The following is a 6,617-nucleotide window of genomic DNA, read 5'->3' as shown; positions in this document are numbered from 1 at the left end:
TTAAAAAAGGTTCAATCTTTGAATTCTAGAATCATATCTTTTAGTTTCTTGTTAGTCAAGTCATCAATTTTAAAAATCAAATCTTTTTAATTTTCTTTTCAATCATATCCTTTTTCAATCAGATCTTTTTCAATCATATCTTATTTTTTTAAATTTTAATTTCAAAATCTTTTTCTAACTTCTTATTTTTTCAAAATTTATTTTCAAATAGTTTTCACTTCTCATTTTCGAAAATCACTAAACCCTTTTTCAAAAATCTTTTTAATTAACTAATTGTTTTAAATTCTAATTTTATGTTATTTATTTTATAGTTTTGAAAACTCTTTCTCTCTCATCTCTTTCTATTTATTTTATTTAATTGCTAACATTCCTCCTCCACTCATCTAAAAAAATTTCGAACTCACCTCCTCTCTCTTCTCATTCTTCTACTCCTTTTCCTCTGACACATCAAGGAGTCTCTATACTGTGACATAGAGAATTTCGCTACTCCCTTTTGTTTTCTTCTTTTTCATATGATCAGAAATAGGGATAAAAACATTCTTATTGAAGCTGATCCTGAACCTGAAAGGACTCTGAAAAAGAAGCTAAGAGAAGCTAAAGCATAACACTCTGAAGAGGACCTTATAGGGAATTTTGAAAAAGAAGCAGAAATGGCAGCCGAACCCAACAACAACGCTAGAGATGTAAAGAAGATGCTTGGTGACTATACTGCACCAACTTCCAACTTTTATGCAAGAAGCATCTCAATTCCTACCATTGGAGCAAACAACTTTGAGCTTAAGCCTCAATTAGTTTCTCTAATGCAGTAAAATTGCAAGTTTCATGGACTTCCATCGAAAGATCCTCATCAGTTCTTAGCTGAATTCTTGCAAATCTGTGATACTGTTAAGACCAATGGGGTTGATCCTGAGGTCTACAGACTTATGCTTTTCCCTTTTGCTATAAGAGACAGAGCTAGAACATGGTTGGATTCACAACCTAGAGAAAGCCTGAACTCTTGGAACAAGTTGGTCAATGTTTCTTGACCAAATTCTTTCCACCTCAAAAGACGAGTAAGCTTAGAGTGGAAGTCCAAACCTTCAAATAGAAGGAAGGTGAATCCCTCTATGAAGCTTGGGAAAGATACAAGAAATTAATCAAAAGGTGTCCTTCTGACATGCTTCCAGAATGGAGCATCATATGTATATTCTATGATGGTCTGTCTAAATTGTCCAAGATGTCATTGGACCATTCTACTGGTGGATCTCTTCATCTGAAAACCCTGCAAAAGCCTAGGAACTCATTGAGATGGTTGCAAATAACCAGTTCATGTACACTTCTAAAAGAAATCCTCTGAATAATGGGATGACTCAGAAGAAAGGAGTTCTTGAGATTGATACTCTGAATACCATATTAGCTTAGAACAAAATATTGACTTAGCAAGTCAATATGATTTCTCAGAATCTGACTGGATTGCAAGCTGCATCTGGCAGTGCTAAAGAAGCCTCATCTGAAGGAGAAGCTTATGACCCTGAGAATCTTGCAATAGAAGAGGTGAATTACATGGGAGAATCCTATGGAAACACTGACGAATCAGATTTTCTGTCGGTAAAGAAATACAAAAATATATAATCGCAATGTAAGTATCGCTTCTAAACCAACAGAAAATCCTTTCGTACAAACGTTTGGTTGTCACAAGTAACAAACCCAATAAAATTTATAAACCGAAGTATTCAAACCTCGGGTTGTCTTCTCAAGAAATTGCAGGGAAGTGTGTTTTACTATTGGTTATGTGATGAGCGGATAATTTATACGCTTTTTGGCATTATTTTTAGTATGTTTTTAGTATGATCTAGTTAGTTTTTAGTATATTTTTATTAGTTTTTAGTTAAAATTCACTTTTCTGGAATTTACTATGAGTTTGTGTGTTTTTCTGTGATTTCAGGTATTTTCTGGCTGAAATTGAGGGCCCTGAGCAAAAATCTGATTCAGAGACTGAAAAGGACTGCAGATGCTGTTGGATTCTAACCTCTCTGCACTCGAAGTGGATTTTATGGAGCTACAGAAGCCCAATTGGCGCGTTCTTAACGGAGTTGGAAAGTAGACATCCTGGGCTTTCCAGCAATGTATAATAGTCCATACTTTGCCCGAGATTTGATGGCCCAAACCGGCGTGGCAAATCAGCCTCAGAATTTCCAGCGTTTAACGCTGGAACTGGCATAAAACTTGGAGTTAAACGCCCAAACTGGCATGAAAGCTGGCGTTTAACTCCAGAAAAAGTCTCTACACATAAAAGCTTCAATGCTCAGCCCAAGCACACACTAAGTGGACCCGAAAGTGGATTTTTACGCCATTTAATCATTTATGTATACCCTAGGTTACTAGTTCACTATTAATAGGATCTTTTGACATTGTATCTGTACCTCAGACACTTTACACGTTTCTTTGTGTACTTCTTACGGCATGAGTCTCTAAACCCCATGGTTGGGGGTGAGGAGCTCTGCTGTGTCTTGATGGATTAATGCAATTACTACTGTTTTTCATTCAATCATGCTTGCTTCCACTCTAAGATATCACTTGTTCTTAAACCGGATGAATGTGATGATCCGTGACACTCATCATCATTCTCAACTATGAACGTGTGCTTGACAACCACCTCCGTTCTACCTTAGATTGAGTAGATATCTCTTGGATTCCTTAATCAGAATCTTCGTGGTATAAGCTAGAACTGATGGCGGCATTCAAGAGAATCCGTAAGGTCTAAACCTTGTCTGTGGTATTCTGAGTAGGATTCAATGATTGAATGACTGTGACGAGCTTCAAACTCCTGAGGGCGGGGCGTTAGTGACAGACGCAAAAGAATCACTGGATTCTATTCCGGCCTGATTGAGAACCGACAGATAGATAGCCGTGCCGTGACAGGGTGCGTTGAACATTTCCACTGAGAGGATGGGAGGTAGCCACTGACAACGGTGAAACCCTTGCATACAGCTTGCCATGGAAGGAGCCTTGCGTGCTTGAAGAAGAAGACAGTAGGAAAGCAGATATTCAGAAGATGGAGCATCTCCAAAACCTCAACCTGTTCTCCATTACTGCAAAACAAGTACTTATTTCATGTTCTTTTACTTTTCACAATCAATCCTGATAATTATTGATATCCTGACTAAGATTTACAAGATAACCATAGCTTGCTTCAAGCCGACAATCTCCGTGGGATCGACCTTTACTCACGTAAGGTATTACTTGGACGACCCAGTGCACTTGCTGGTTAGTTGTGCGGGATTGCAAAGTGTGATTGCAATTTCGTGCACCATTATGGAAAACAGTGTTTTTGGGTTTTGAAAAGGTTTTGAACACGAGAAATAGATTGTAGGGAATTAATAAATTAACAACTAATAAAACTCTTGGTAAGGTATGAAAACTGGAAGTCCTATCCTAGTTATCCTTATCAATGGTGCTGAGAATTATATTTTTGCTCCCACTAAGTCAACCTCTAACCATGAAGGTTAGTTAAATGGACAAATTAATTTAACACCTAAAGTCCTAGTCAACTCCTTAAGGAAAGACTAGAGTTATAGGAATCTAAATTAATCAGCAAGAATAACAATTATCAATCATGATAAGTTCGATAACTCAAGAGTTACCAATTAATCAACCAAAGCCAAGAAGGGGAAAATCTAAATTATTTATATAAATAAAGGAAAGCAATCATGAGTCTGAAATACCTCAAATTATATTAATTAAGAAAATCATAACATGAATGGTCCATAAGCCAATTTGGCAACATATATAATTAACAAATAAGAGAAGTCAAAATAAAGGAATATTGAACCTAATATGAAGATGAGATAATCTTAAAGTTAACAGAAACTCTAAATCCTAAATCCTAATCCTAAGAGAGAGGAGAGAACCTCTCTCTCTAAAAACTACATCTAATCCTAAAATTGTGAATTCTCAATGAATGTTTGTTGTATGATGTATTATCTCCCCTCTCATGAATGGATGGATTCCTCCATTTATAACCCTTTAATCTGTGTTCTCTGGGCTTAGATTTGGACCAAAAGGGATCTAGAAGTTGCTGGGGCCAACTTCTGCAAATTCTGCAGATCGCGCACGTCACGCGTCTGCGTGGATCACGCGGTCGCGTCATCTGGAGTGTTGCTCTTACACGCGGTCGCGTCAGTCATGCGTCCGCGTCAGTTGTGTTTCGCAAGTCACGCGTTCGCGTCATCCATGCGCTCGCATCGATGCTAATTTACGCAAAGCATGCGTTCGTGTCATCCATGCGGACGCGTCGCTGCCAGTTTCTCCAAGAACTCCAATTTGTGCTTTCCTTCCATTTTTGTATGTTTCCTTTCCATCCTTTAAGTCATTCCTGCCCTATAAAACCTGAAAGTACTCAACACACAAATCACGACATCGAATGGTAATAAAGGATAATTAAATTTGATTATTTTAAAGCATAGGAAACATGTTTTCTCATATGTCATATCGTAAGGAAGGAATTGTAAAACCATGCAAATTCATATGAATAAGTAGGTGAAGAGTTGATAAAATCATTCAATTTAAGCACAAGATTTATCATAAAATAGTGGTTTATCAACCTCCCCACACTTAAACAATAGCATGTCCTCATGCTAAATCCAAGAGAAAAGAGTAAAGGTATAATGGTGGAATCATGTGCAATGCAATCTATTCTAAATGCAACTACCTAAATGAGTCATATAATTCTAGTTATTATTCACCTATATATAAAGCATACATGTAGTTAAATTAATTCATATCTTCAAGGAATCATGTATGTACAATTAGGGCCAAATCATATTAAAGCATAATCACAATTGAGTTGAGTTAAGATAGTTCACAACTTGCAAGACAATTAATAGTTAAATATGGACACATGAAAATGAGCTATTGAACCCTCACTGGATTGTGTGTTTACTCTCTAGTCACTTAGTGTTTGGGGTTAATCACTCCCTTCTTTTCTAGTCATGCTTTCTAAAACTTTGTTTTTCCTCTAATCAATCAATAATTATTGAATATATACATACAAAAATCATGAGGTCTTTTCCTAGGTTGTAATGGGGCTGAGGTAAGGGTAATGATGTATATATAAGGCTAAGTGAGCTAACAAAGTGAATCCTTGACTAGTCTAAGATCTCACCTAACATATACATATGTAATTTCATAATTCTTCACCTAGCTACCCAAACCTTTCCACTTTTGTGTTACATGCTCATGCATTTTATTTTTGACTTTTGTCCTATGTGCATTGATTATTTTGTAATCGCATTCGGGGTAATTTTTGTATCCCCTTATTTAAACACTAAAAGATATTTTTTTTTCAATACACATGGTAATTTAATTATTCTGATTTTACATAAGCATGCTTCCCAAATAATTGAAACATCTTATTTAGTGTAAATCCCTACTTTTTTCTATCATCCCATATTCCCACAAAGTTTCCCACACTTAAATTATACACAATACCTATCTTAAGCTAACCAAGGATTCAACTTGGGACTTTTTTATTTTGTTTTTCTGCTTAAGGCTAGTAATGTGGTTATAAAATGAAGAGGGATTAAAAAGCTCAAGGGGGCTAACAAGGATGGCATAAAAGGTAGGTTTATTTGGGATAAGTGGGCACAAATACAAATAATGGCCTCAATAATCTCTTGGTATGTATCTATATTCTATAATTGGACATATAGATTAAAACAAAATAAAGATTGCAAGCATAGAAAAGAAGTGCGAAACACACAGGAATGAAATTTATGGTTTGATGTAACCATACAATTAAGCTCAAAACTCACGGGCTGTGTGTTCTTTAAGCTCATAAATCACATATCAGTTATGTATGTCATGCAAGTAGAAATTAAGAGTTTCCATTCAACTCAATGTAAATCTTTAAGGTGCCCCTTAAAATCTTAGTGTTTCTCCTTGATGAAATGTTGTTAACTAACTAACATGTAATGCTATATATACAATGTGTGTGGATTTTGTTAATATACTACGGGTCCTAGCTTACTCTTTTTATTTTTCAATTAAGCCAAACTATCATATGCTAAAAAGGGTAAACTATACTAATTAATCCACTTAATATATAACTAGTAAACTAAGATGCAAATTAAGCTAAAATATCCAAGATATATACAGCCCAAAGTGTAGAATGCAAAAGTACAACAAAAGCAAAAAAGAAAAAAATGTGCAAATAAAATACAGAAAATGAACAAAATAAGATAAGAGTCTGTAGTGTTTCACCAAAAGATATGCCAAAGATGGCAACCTTCCCACACTTAAATAATAGCATCGTCCTCGATGCTCACTCAAACTGGGTGTGAAGAAGTGTCATCTCTGGAAGGGTGGTCTGCCGGTGTCTCAGTAGTGGTCTGAACATCTGCAGTCTCTGTGAGTGTAGGCGAAGCGGTCTGCTGAAGCGGAGGCTCTGTCTGTAGAGGGATGTCTGGATCAGCGGCATGTAGCTGGTGGTGCTCCTCATGATGTGGGGCAGTATGCTCAGGACATCCCTGCTCAGCCTGGGTAGGTGCCTCCTCCTCATGATCGCTCACCTCCTCCTCAGATGTGTCGGAGGGTGTGTCGGGCTCGGAGGGGATGTCGCCACCAGATCCGATCATCAG

At 36.7% G+C, this 6,617-nt stretch overlaps 1 non-coding gene across 1 annotated transcript; it reads right to left on the bottom strand.

Moving 5' to 3' along the window:
- Positions 1-1,054: 1,054 nt before the first annotated feature.
- Positions 1,055-1,162, bottom strand: LOC112704416 (small nucleolar RNA R71). The gene has a single exon (XR_003155042.1). It is a non-coding gene; the product is annotated as a small nucleolar RNA R71 (small nucleolar RNA).
- Between the last annotated feature and the right edge of the window lie 5,455 nt (positions 1,163-6,617).

This window comes from Arachis hypogaea, chromosome 7 (genome assembly GCF_003086295.3).
Source record: "Arachis hypogaea cultivar Tifrunner chromosome 7, arahy.Tifrunner.gnm2.J5K5, whole genome shotgun sequence".
Classification (NCBI taxonomy): Eukaryota; Viridiplantae; Streptophyta; class Magnoliopsida; order Fabales; family Fabaceae; genus Arachis; species Arachis hypogaea.
Note: the sequence above shows the minus strand (reverse complement) of the source record. Positions and strands in the feature narration are given on the sequence as shown.